We start from the raw sequence: 11,806 nt of genomic DNA, 5'->3' as shown, positions 1-11,806 counted from the left end.
ATAGACCGGGCGGTCGACTCCCAGCACGTCGGCGATGACGGCGCCGCGTTGCTTGACAATGCCGGCCCGGCTTGGCCCGCCCGGGGCCGGCGTACCGAAGGCGGCGCGGTCAGCTTCGCGCTGGTAGGCCTCAGTGAGGCGTCTCACGGAAGCCAGCCTCCGACCCTCTGCGAGGAGGGCGAGGCGGCGAGCCTCCAGTGCTTCAGCGTCGGTGTCGGCCGGAAGGGGGATGGACAAGTCGTGGACCGCCGCGTGTGGGGCGTCGTGGGCGCTCTCGTCAGCAGCGCCATCGTGGCCGATGACCATCACCTCGGTGGCGACAGCGTCGCAGCTATCGGCTCGGGGAAGCGGGTCGTTGTAGATCGCGACGTTGGTGGGGAAGGTGTCGAAGGAGGCCGTGCCGGAGTCGACAGGCATCGGGTCGGTGGAGCCAACCGACTCCAGATCCACAGCGGGCTCGCTGGAGACATGGAGCTGGCCGAGGAGGTTGGCGAGGTGGTCGGTGCCCGCATCGGAGGCGAGCTCGTCGGAGAGGAGGGTTTCGTCGAGGAGATTGGCGAGGCTGCTCGCCGCGCAGATACTGGTGACGCCTTGCAGCGCGTCGTGGCAAGCGCCGTCGGGCGTGCCGGGCTGGCTACGCTCGCGGGGGAGAAAGAGGGTTCCCGTCCAGAACAGGTTTCCGGACGACGGTGCACCTGGCCCCACGGTGGGCGCCAAATGTCGGGTAGTAGGTGCGACATATGCCAACGGGTGGCTTATCGTTGTGGGAGCCAGTAAGACGTCGCCGGTGCCTGGAAACGGGATCAGGCGAAGACATGCACGCCGGCGAATCTTACCCAGCTTCGGGGCTCTCCGTGGAGATAACACCCCTACTGCTGCTCTGCGGGGTCTCCGCATGATCACTAGATGGACAAGTAGCTACATAATGCTCCTTGAGCTGTTCGGTGGGAGGAGGAAGAAGGGCACGGCTCGCCTGCTTCTTCTCCTTGTGTGGTGTCTAAAACTAGCTGGGGGTCCAACCCTTTGCATGGGTGTCCCGGGGGGTTTATATAGGCCTACCCCCCGGGGTACAATGGTAATCCGGCTGGGCGTGGGGCCCAGCCGTCTGTGTCTTCGCTCTCCGGCTTCTGCGCCGGCTGCTGGGGCCCGCCGGCTGCTGGGTCCCGCCGGCTGCCGGCTCCCTGGTCGACAAGCAGGCCCCACTGTCCAGGGCCTTGTCGGTGGCTGGTTACTGTTGCTCAATCTTGGTGACGAGGGCTTCGCCGAGGTAAGCATGGCTACAGTGCTGCCGTCCGGCGGGTGACAACTGTAGCCTCACCGCGTCTTGTCTCCTTAATGGGGCGTCTCCTTCGAGGGGGTGGTAAGCCGGCTGGAGAGAGCCGGCTCCGTCTCGGGCCGACTGGGGGAGGCCAGGCCGCCTTCAGGTGTCTCTCTGCCTGAAGGGGCCCACCGCCCGTGGGCCGTACTGGTAATCCGTCGTGGATGACATCAGGGTCAGTGTGGCAACAGTGTCGCGCCGGACAGGTCATGGCCACCCGTACGGCGCACTGTGCCAGGCGTGCTCCGGGATTCGGGGGTGGCAGGCTTCACTGTAGTCACGCCCCGTCTCATCGCCGCTAGGTGGATGCAAACTTTGAGGGTACAGTCTCGACCGCTTTATGGGAGCCGGCTTCCTGGAGTCGGCCTCCTCGCGGCCGACTTCTCGAAGTCGGCCCCCCCATGGCTTTCTTCATGAGGGCTAAAGTCGGGCCGCCTTCCAATAGCCGGCCTGGGAGACAGCCGGCCAGGGGAAGGCGGCCCCATGTCTTGGATTCCTGAGAGCCGGACGGGCTCGTAATTTTTTTAGAAAGGCCAGGGAAAACCGGCTAGGCTACCCATGGCTATTTACTCCGACAGTTATCCGTCCGAGCGCCATGCCCGCGAGGAATTGAAAAAATAACTTAAAATACTAGTGGGATTCCCCTCTCGCCATCCGCTGTCAGAGTGACAAGCGGAGGGGAGGAAAATAGACAAGTTCATCCATGGATCTTGGAAGCGAAAAGTTTACATTGGCCAAGAGGAAAGAGAGGAAAGAAAGCCACACATGCTAACTCAGGTGTTAAACTTCTGTTCTTTCTTTGTCCGCTTAAGGGGATTGTTTACACTGGTCTGATATCTTACTGCAGGGATATATTTCATAACACGGTTCATCCATCTCTTGTTGAAGCCTCTTTATCATCACGTTCTTAAAAAAAAACATTCGACACTCAAGCTCGAGGGTCACATGACTGTGGCTGCCTTTTCTTTGTGTTGCAAGAAATTTGTCAACTCATGTGCTAATAGAGCATCACCTGCAATGATTCTACCTGGCACAAGGGCACTTCGGATTTTGTTTTTTATGACCACTAAAGAAAACTACTTAAATATAACTCATAATTTCAATTCTAAAGTTACTAGCCACACATAAGGTGTTGTTGGCAATTGGTAGAATAAACTTGAGTCAATAGGTTTCAATACAGTTTTATATACCAGACTACAGAGAATTATAGGTCTTTGATCCTTGATCTTCTCTGGATTTTTTTTTACTTTGTGGATTGTATCGATAGTAGTGTTATTCCAGTAGGGACTTCAATCGGCCTCATCTTTCACCCAACTCCTGCATCGTCGTGCAGCCTTTTAATGGTGTTCCTCCGTTTCTCTCTGACGCAAACTGGTGGAAACAACTTGCACTTAATTCCCCTCCTTTTAACCAATGGGCTCTCCAGAAGGACTCACAGACGTTCCAGTTTTTCTTTGACGGGCAATGCATCTTAATATAGGTGCTGGCATGGTGATCCCAGCGAACTGTTATAAAGAGAACATAACAGGAAATTATGCACAAACATTGGAAAAAAACCCATACACAATTCACACAGACCAAGCAACTTTTGTCACTTGAGGCAGATCCTCCACAGGCCATACCAGACAACACAACTTCCCTGAAATAAGGGAACTCTTCTGAAGAAGAGCATGAAATATGTTACGAGACGATTCTATTGCAGCTTCCCTTCTCTGTCTCGGAAATAATACAAAATGGAGATACAAAAAAAATACCAATGCAATGTACTTTTAACATGTCCTATGAGGTCCTGAGAAGCGGCAACCAAAATCTCCAAACAAAAGAATGAGAGGGAGGTACACAACTCAGCTCAAGGAATCCCATTTTCTAAGGACAGAGATCTACAGATCCAGCCAGGCAGTGCTGCGGATGAGAGGAGCACCAGCAGCGCAAAGAGTTAAAAAAAGTCAACACCACGATTACAAAAAGTAGTCGGGGGTCTTGCGCGTTGTGTCTGGCTCGATTTGCCGCGGCGCTGGATCGAATTGGAGGAAGTTCTGATCCATGCTCTCCCCAATTTCGAGAATCGCAGCCATGTTACCACACCGGTAACAGTAGTTTGGCGCACTGAAAACTGTGACAACATTCTTCTCCTGCACAGTGATCGACATAAGGCAAATCAATTATTCAAGTTTCCTGCAAGGATGTTTTCCAGTCTGATGCGCAAATGCCAGAGATGAAGGGAAATTCTATGTGCATGTTCATGTTTAAGGAATTGTGCGAAAATGATTAGGGCCAAAGGAATCTAACACACTGGAAACCAACCTGTGCCCAATTGAACCCTTCCATCACAAGTTGATGGGCCCTTGAAATAAGGCTAAGACCATTTGTATGGTTAAATTGTTGTGCTATATCTTGTCCAAATGTGTAGCCTGCTCCTCTTGGTGAAATTCCCCACCCGCATCGGTCATCAGGATCAGACCACAAAAGATCACACATAGGTCCTTCATGCGGGACCTACAGCCATTTTAGAGAACAGACAAAAAGAAAAGTCAAGAGTATGACCAAAACGCAGAATACAGCACACATATCCTGCAAAAGACAAAAATTCTTGAACCCAAAGGTGCAATGAAGTAAGGTTCATGCAATATTAAGTCGACAATCTATACCAAGTACCAACCATATTGCACGTTTTAATTTTAAAGCCATTTTCCCACTAAAACTGAACTAGCAAGTAAAATTCGTGCAGGACTGGGGAACTGTGCAAACGACATAACTGCAACCAGTTAGAACACTTAGTCGACCTGGTCTTGGCAGAAAATATAATTATATATCACGAAAGAACAATTCACTGTAACTTCTTAGACGAATTATCTATATAGTAAACCTCTTCGGGGATACTTGCTGTACATTGACGAGAAATTTACCACATCAGATAAATGCTTCTGAAGAATGCCAGGTGTGCCAATGCACATATGCAAGATAAATGAAATTCAATGGCAAAAAAGGGGGGGCTGCACATGACTTCCTTTGCTCAAGCCCAAGGATCGACTTTGGCCTTCTAAATAAAGATTCAGAATCTACACATTGTTCTGTTCTACTAGAGCTACATTGACCAAATCAAAAATGTTTGCTTTGTCTATTGAGTAGTTCAAATCAACAGACTTCATGCATAAAATGATCCATATATTAGGCACCAGCTCAAACAGTAAAATGCAGTGTACCTCTTGTATGCGATCAAGAGAACGAATATTGTCCAATGTATCTAATGATGGAGAGAGACCACCATGGAGGCAAAACACCTGCAAAATAGAAATTTCTTCTTTAACCAGGCGTACATGGGAATGAATTTTATGTCCATAATAACAGAGCAAACCAACAAATTTGTTTGAAAAAAACAAACCTGGTTTTCTATAAGAGCTGTGAGAGGCAAATAATCAAACAAATCTGTGAAGTACTTCCAGACATTTGCATTTCCGTACTTTCGTAAGCATTCATCATAGAAGCCATACCTGTAGCCAAGAACTTGTCAGGAACACCTTCGAACACTATGGATAGGCTTGCATTTCAGAAAGTAGCACAATGCACACCCCAGGCTAAAGTTCAGATCACGATATAACTGTTATGCAGATAAAATGTATTCTTGGAATAACCATTTTCAGACCCAAGCCAGTTATCTCTTCTCTGCACGAAGTAAATCAGCATCAGGTTATGACTTATGTCACCTACTTCAGTATACCAGAGCGAACACAAACCCTACAATACATTAACTGCTAACATCTGAACTCCACATGGACCATTTACCATTGAATGAGATCTGGGAGTCAGCTAGCCACCCTCACAACTGACTTATTTGTCTGTGACGGGTCTACTGAAGAGTCATGGATATGAGCTTCAGGTGCACCTAAATATGTCCATCTCGTCCATCCAAATATCATGTGAGAGTTAACAAGTGTAAACCCAAAATATGGGTTCTACTGGATACTTCCATGACTTATTTTTTTCAAATATAAGAATATAACAGATCAGATAGAAGATGAAAGATTTATATTGTTCCAAAGGAAAGGAATGTAGAAGATTTTTGGATTTTCCTAGCACCTTTTTTATTTTACTGTTCACTGAGATCAGATGAGCTCAAGTGAAGAAATGGACATTCAAGGAATGCATCTTTATTTAGTTATATACTCGTATAACTGCCAGGCTACTGTGTAGCTATGTGCATTTCTTTTTTACCTCGGGATGTGATTGTTGACAGGAACCTTGTTACAGCCACACCACAGAGACAAGTGGATATAATTGAAACAAATATGTATTGTCAAATTTTGATATGGATAATTGGATATTTGATCATTTGATGGATAAGTAATATATTTCAAACAATAGGATGGTGCACAAAAATATAGGATAGAAACTGTGAAGAAACATCTCAGTCAAAATTGTTGCACTGGGTCAAAGCATGTCACGATGTAAAACTATGAAGCCTGAAGACCAATTCATAATGTCAAAAAAATAATGCTAGATATCCACCATTATTTGATTCTAAAAGCGAAAGCAGAGTTACATATATGATATACAGGGGTGGCAAGCCAGGCAGCCTCAACACAATATGGTATAAAGTTACTGCCAAAAACTACGGTTCTACATGCATTGTTGTCCAGTCATGTTATAGCGATATGATGACTAATTAAAAAATTATCAACCTTTGGGTAAAGAGTTTACACTGCTTATGATTACTTCCACATTTTTCTTGTATGTAGCAAATGAGATCTTTTTTTTCTTTTACTACAAATTTATAAGCTGTTTTGTTTCACCTTCATGTTGAAGTCCAAGGGGAATTGAAAGCCAAATTCCAAATCACAATTGATGTGATCTCCTGTCAAGAGCAGCTAGGGGTGACAGAAGAATTGAAAGCCAAATTCCAAATCACAATTGATGGTTTATACCATTTCGGATGGTCAAATCACAATATATCACCTTCAGACTTTTTCTCATGCACTTCCGAAGGCCGAAGCTTAGAGCTTGGCCAGTGCAGAAAGTCAGGAGCCTGGGTCAAATGCACAATTGTACCTTGGTTCGTACATTTGACTGAAACCATTACACACTGATCCATCGGCTGCACCTCCTCAAGTCATGATATCCCAAACTCTGTCCTACTTCACATCGCAAAATCATGATGCTGCAAATAATCTACAGTGGGTCCATCAGATGTGTCTTGCAGCAATACTTAGTGATCCCAACCCTGACCCACTGTAGCTGCCCCTAGTCAAAACAATACCACAAACACCTAGCCTCCAACACATCAGAAATTCATCATATCACGAAGAAGATTGTGTTGTGCAGCAATCCCACGTAGTAACAGGAGCAAGGTCCGACAGATTTGTTTCCACACTTAACGTTTCCTAATTTAATGTCTATGGTCTCATTGATTAAATTAACATATGGCTCGATGTGTGAACAGACCATTTGCCAATAATATTCAAGTATCATGTTATAGGTTTAGATTTTGGACAAGAATCTTCAATAAGTAGCAAGTAACTTAAAAGTAAAGAAGGCAAAAGTCACAAACCAGGAGACACCAAAGTAACATATGTACTAATCTTCTGACAGCGAAAACCTCTCAGTGCCTTTTCTACAACAAAGCATACTCGTGTCTGGAGATAATCCATTTCCAACTCAGCCATTCGAACAGATTTATGGAATAATGCCAATATGCTTTGCAGTAATTACAATTCAGAGAGTACTATGCTGAAGCTAGCAATTGGCAACTGCTGTAAGATTTTTCAGAATCGAGAAATAGGAACTCACACTTGAGTGATTTGTCGGCTCTCGTGATTTCCTCTCAATATTGTGATTCTGTCTCTAACGAACTTTGAGAGCCACTAATAATGAAACAGTCTCCACTGAATAGTAGCCACGGTCTGCAGCAAATGTCCATAAAAATCAATGCAGTTATAACACAGAACCAAATGAACACGATCCAAAGAAAAATAAATTAATCAAATTATAGATAGAAAGGAAAGAACCCGTCAACTTAGCATAAATAATAGCATTTCTACCGAATGTATACCAAATGATTATTGTTAATAAAGATACTCATTGAGTGGTGTCTTATTTGTCTGATTCATAGGTGTGCTGCATAAATACATCGGAAGCATGTGCTGTAGACACCATGGTTTTCAAAAGTAAGGGGCGCAACCCCCACAAATAATTACAAGTGGTTATAAATAAGGCAATACGCTAGCGCCCTAGAAATCTTGGGAACAGAGCAAACAGCACATAACAAGACAAAAACAAAAAGGCTGAGAGCTGGGTATACAATACCCACGTCCCATCTGGCTTAAAAGCCCATCATCTAATAGCCCCATCTACTCCTGTGACCTCAAAGCCCATCATCTAATAGCCCCATCTACTCCTGTGACCTAATTGCCACAACCACTCCCTTCTCCCTCACCGCAGCAGCGGAGCCACCCCGCTCCTCCCCATCCTCACATCATCAGACACCATCACACAACCCTACCTTCTGCCTCGCAAAGCCCTCTCTTCACCCTCACCACAGCAGCACGGGAATGTATTTTACCAGCCCAGTATCAGCGACAAGTGGGCAGCGGCAGAAAATTCTCTGTGGGCCCCATATGCTAGATGGCTAAGGCGAGCGGAACAGCTTACCATCGAAGGGCAATGAAGCGACACCTTAGTCGACGAATGGTTGTCATTCTTACAACGTAATCATGCTGAGATCAGTTCTGAGAATGCTTGCCACGCAGGGAAAAGCATACGCGAATAACGACAAAAAAAAATCCCTGTTTGTCGCTCTACCGGGCAGCCTTTCGCCTTGTTAAATGAGGCAACAAAAGTCCAAAACCATCGCTCCAATTCTCTAAATGCGCCGTTACTACAAGGAACACTTCAAGGATATCCATTCATGCCCATGAAAATCCCTTCATACTCTTCAATAAATTTTGCCTCGGTTGACATATCTAATCCGAAACAGCATCCACCCTATTTAATCAACAGAACAGGACCTAGCATGATGACACAATTCATTCCAGCAATCCATGGAACAACAGTAAGAAAAAATAAAAATCATTAGCGTGAACAATCTATTCGCAGCCCCGCCAGCTCAAACCTTCCAATCCACAGAGACCAGGAGGGGAGGATCTATCGAATTCGTAACCCGCCTAATCCTGGGAATCAGATCGATCGACCTGACCGAATCCTTTGTGCGGACAAGGCCGGGGGCGGCGGGGACCTACCGACGTAGTCGCCCATGAAAAGGTAGTTGGTGTCGGGGGTGTCGCCCCCGATGCGGAAGAGCTCGATGAGGTCGTAGAACTGGCCGTGGATGTCGCCGCAGACGGTGACGGGGCAGCGCACGGGCTGCACGTTCCACTCCTCCATGAGGATCGCCTTGGCCTGCTCGCAGAGCGCCTTGACCTCGGCGTCCGGCAGGAACTTGCAGTCCCGCAGCTGCGAGATCTGCCGGTCCAGATCCGAGTGCGACGGCATCGTCGCTGCGCGCCGCTTCCCTCCCTCACGCGCGCCTACGAGCTAGGGCGCCGCCGGCGAGGAGGGGGCGGGGGGGCGGGGCCGCTGGGCTGCCGACGGGCGGGATCGGGGGAGGAGGGGCGGACGGAGGAGGAGGGCGTGTTCATGCCTCCATTTTTTGTCCGCGTGTTTGCTATTGCAGGGAGGGACGGGGTGGGGGGATTTTTTCGCTGGCTGGCTGGCTGGCTGGCTGTGTGTGTGTTGGTATTTGTTTTGGTTTTGGCTTGGGCTCGGGTGATTTGGTCCTCCTGAGAATGATTTTTATGAGGTGTTTACGGGAGGAAAGCCCCCCGACGCGTACTTTCCAGGTGTAGAGGGACTAGAGAATGTCAGGATGTTCCGTGGAGCGGATGCATGTGGCTCTCCCTGTCGTGTGTGTGTGGCTGGCTTGGTCGCGTGCCTATCTGTACCGCAATTTAGCTAGGTTTTGGTTGGCTTGGCTTTGGCTATGTTAGAATAACTTTATTTTAAGCAGGTTTTGTGTAGCAGTTGCGGTGCTTTTAGTTTAGTTATTAGTACTTGCACGTGCAGTGGTGAGCATGGTGTGCGAATTGTGTGTGTGTTCTTAGCCTCGGCGGATACAAGGTGTGGTACATGATCAAACGAACGGCACATTCGCACACGCAGCAACTCACACGCCAGCTATGAGTTCTCGCTGTGACCCGTGGACATATGAGGTGCGTGCGGCGGAGACAATGGAAATACCTCGACTGAGACACCTGAGACTAAATCTGAGAATGGTTATTAAAAAACTGGGTGAAACGGTTCGGTTATTACTTTGGGTTTGATTGGTTCAGGTTTTATTAGGCTAAATCTTTTTTAGTTTGGTTTTGGTTTGGGTATGTGAAGAAACCAATTTGGGTATAGTTGGTTATGGGCTTAAACAGTTTGGTTATTAACGGTTATAAACTATGGGTCCAAACCGGTTTCTGGGCATTGGTTATGTGCAATAAGCAACGACGCATCGACAACGAGTATCTTTGATCCGCCTACATGTTGCGATGCACTATGTAATTATGTATTATGGGAAAACACCACATGCAAATCGAATATGTTTGCTTGTGCTTTAGCTAAGCAATTGGTTTTAATACACTTGTCAGTGAGCTTTTTAGTAGTGGGCATTGTCTTTTTGACACTTGTTGTGTGTTGACCGTATCTCAACGATAACTTTGTTCCCAAACTATTGTAGATGCGCTTATATCTTTTCTATACCATTTGCTTCTTGACATGTCGATTTGTGCAATCATATATACATTGAAGCAAACCCATAGTTATGTATTGGGTTTAAACCCACGGTTATGTATTGGGTTTAACTTGGTTTGGGTGGAAAAAATAGATGGTTCAGTTTTGGTTGGGCTGAAAATGGCATTAAACGGGTATGGTTCAAGTATAGTTTTGAGAGATACATGTACGGGTATGGTTCAAGTATGGTTTAAGTATGAAACCGTTCTCAGATTTACCTGAGACGAGATGATCCCATGGATCAAACTTAGGCGGGCTGGGCTGCATGGAACCATCGAGCCACGTGCTCGTTTTCATGTGTGAATTGCGTTTACTCGATATATATGTCGTTTTTAAATATTTCGTTACGTTTGACGGTCTCATTTATCTGACAAAAAGGGCATATCAAAACATATTCTTTTTAGCGGGGGTAGCAACTATTTTTTTGGGTAGCAAGTCCTAGTTGCATTTAGAAGACTGGGACTTTCAACATATAACCACATATAGAAGATAGTCAGGGCTCATCAAAATTGGTTCGCATGGGTCCAAAAGGGGGGCTAAGGTGGTCAAAGGCATGTTTTTTCTATGTATTATTCTTTTTGGATTTTTCATAAATCAGTGATCTGTGACTGTTGACTAGGCATATATGTTTGACTTTAAAAAATACATAAATTACGCTTTCATGTGATGCAAGCTTATTGACTGTGCACTTACCTGCAACTTTTTTATATATTTTTACATCATATCATCCTCATGTTGCTAGAAAGAAAGTTATATTTCTTTTACAAGATCCGACTCATAAAAATCGGTCTTACTTTTTCATAGTGCCCGCCCAAACTCATACCCATGTAATTTTCTATACCCAATCACTTCAATATCTATGGGCACAAACTGGCACCTATGCTCAAAACCATCAAGTATTCCTGTGCATGATGGGTAGCCAATGGGTGCAGTATATAACCCTCGCATGACAAAAGCTACATTTAAAAATGGATATATATATATATATATATATATATATATATATATATATATATATATATATATATATAATTCAAGTGATGGCGGGTGAGTAGTCTCACACCAACATGGCTTCCTCCTGCACGTAACCCTTTGGCGTTGCCAAGGGAGTACACTCGACAAACTGCTATAATCTAGAGGTTTGGAAGGTAGCCGTGCGAACCAGTGAATGTCTGTGCATGTTGATAGTCTTAATTCAGCCAATGGGTATATACCAAAGAGCGGCCAACAATGATGTCCGATGATAGTGAAGGAAGGGAAGGTCTCATGAATAAAAACCACCACTCTCACCTATTCCATAACTTTAAACCCCTAACAAATTTGTTAGTATTTGTGTAGCAGTTGTCTATGTTAGAATAACTTTATTTTAAGCAGGTTTGTGTAGCAGTTGCGATGCTTTTAGTTTAGTTATTAGTATTTGCACGTGCATTGGTGAGCATGGTGTGCGAATTGCGTGTGTTTTTAGCCTCGGCGTATACAAGGAGTACATGATCAAACGCGATACATAAGGTATCTGTGACTGGGACAAGGAAAATATATTTGGGGTAACCACCGAGTCACTGGCACGGCTAACCACCGAGTCATGTGCTTGTCTCCGTGTGTATTGTGTTTACTCGTTATATATGTGTTTTTGAATATGTTGTTACATTTGACTGTCTCGTTTACCTGACAAAAGGGCATATCAAATCATATTGTTTTTAGTGGGAGAAGCAAATATATTTT

At 45.6% G+C, this 11,806-nt stretch overlaps 1 pseudogene across 1 annotated transcript; it reads right to left on the bottom strand.

Moving 5' to 3' along the window:
- Positions 1 to 2,994: 2,994 nt before the first annotated feature.
- On the bottom strand, positions 2,995 to 9,024 carry LOC123148061 (serine/threonine-protein phosphatase PP2A-1 catalytic subunit-like; annotated as a pseudogene). Its single transcript, XR_006473634.1, has 6 exons — positions 8,551 to 9,024; positions 7,103 to 7,215; positions 4,701 to 4,809; positions 4,522 to 4,599; positions 3,623 to 3,814; positions 2,995 to 3,450 (listed from the first exon to the last, which is right to left on the bottom strand). The product of XR_006473634.1 is annotated as a serine/threonine-protein phosphatase PP2A-1 catalytic subunit-like (transcript).
- Between the last annotated feature and the right edge of the window lie 2,782 nt (positions 9,025 to 11,806).

The sequence above is a fragment of the Triticum aestivum genome, chromosome 7A (genome assembly GCF_018294505.1).
Source record: "Triticum aestivum cultivar Chinese Spring chromosome 7A, IWGSC CS RefSeq v2.1, whole genome shotgun sequence".
Classification (NCBI taxonomy): domain Eukaryota; kingdom Viridiplantae; phylum Streptophyta; class Magnoliopsida; order Poales; family Poaceae; genus Triticum; species Triticum aestivum.
This window is presented reverse-complemented; position numbering and strand designations above follow the sequence as displayed.